This window comes from Capra hircus, chromosome 17, assembly GCF_001704415.2.
Source record: "Capra hircus breed San Clemente chromosome 17, ASM170441v1, whole genome shotgun sequence".
Classification (NCBI taxonomy): domain Eukaryota; kingdom Metazoa; phylum Chordata; class Mammalia; order Artiodactyla; family Bovidae; genus Capra; species Capra hircus.
In genome coordinates, this window is record NC_030824.1 from 3,992,583 (window position 1) to 3,993,644 (window position 1,062).

A 1,062-nucleotide genomic window follows, 5' to 3' on the forward strand; every position below is an offset into this window, starting at 1 on the left:
ACCACAATTCGAAAGCGTCAGTTCTTTGGTGCTCAGCCTTCTTTATGATCCAACTCTCACATTCATACATGACTACTGGAAAAACCATAGCTTTGACAATACAGAACTTTGTTGGCAAAATGATGTCTCTGCTTTTTAATTCACTGTTTGTCATAGCTTTTCTCCAAGAATCAAGCATCTTTCAATTTCATGGCTACAGTCACCGTCCACAGTGCACCAGCCACAGTGATTTTGGAGCCCAAGAAGATAAAGTCTGTCCCTGTTTCCACGGGGCTAAAATCATGGCGTCATCAGGGCTGCATTCATTCAGGACATTTTAGGAGAGAGTGGCCTTCCTGGCCTTGTCCAGCTTCTACAGGTCACCTACATTCCTTGGCTTGTGGCTCCTTCTTGCATTTCCGAAGCTCATCACTCTGACCTCCTTCTCTGTTTGACCCTCCCACCTTCCTCTTATAAGGACACTCACGATGGCATTGGGCCCACCGAGATAATCCAGGATAATCTTCCCAACTCACGAGCCTTAACTTCAAAGTCTCTTTTGACATGTAAGGTAACACAGTTCCCAGGGATTAAGACATGGACATCTCAGGGACGTGGGTAGGGGGCATTATACTGCCTTCCACAACCACAGGGAAGGAAATAACCACACCAGTTTGAAACCAGGTCTGACTTGCTCCAAAATTTGTTTCCACTACTCCCAGACTTCACAAGTCCCTTTTGCGTAATTTCTTTCTGAGACTTGGTATCCCTAGATATATATAATGTGGAGGATCATCTTCTAAGCTGACATCATGTTGGAGAGTGCGGTACTGTGCTCTGGGAACACAAGAGACTTTGAGTCTCCAAAGGTGTTTGCAAGAAGGAAATTGTCCCTGTGGCAGTGACGGGGTTTCCTCATCCTTCACTTCACTCTTCGTCTCCTGCCTCTTAGAAAATGGCCTTTAACCCATGTCTCCAAGGTCTTGGGAACGATCTCCTACTTTTGTTTCTTAAGACTGAGGAACTCTGGACTTCCCTGATGGTCCAGTGGTTAAGAATCTGCCTGCCAATGCAGGGGACATG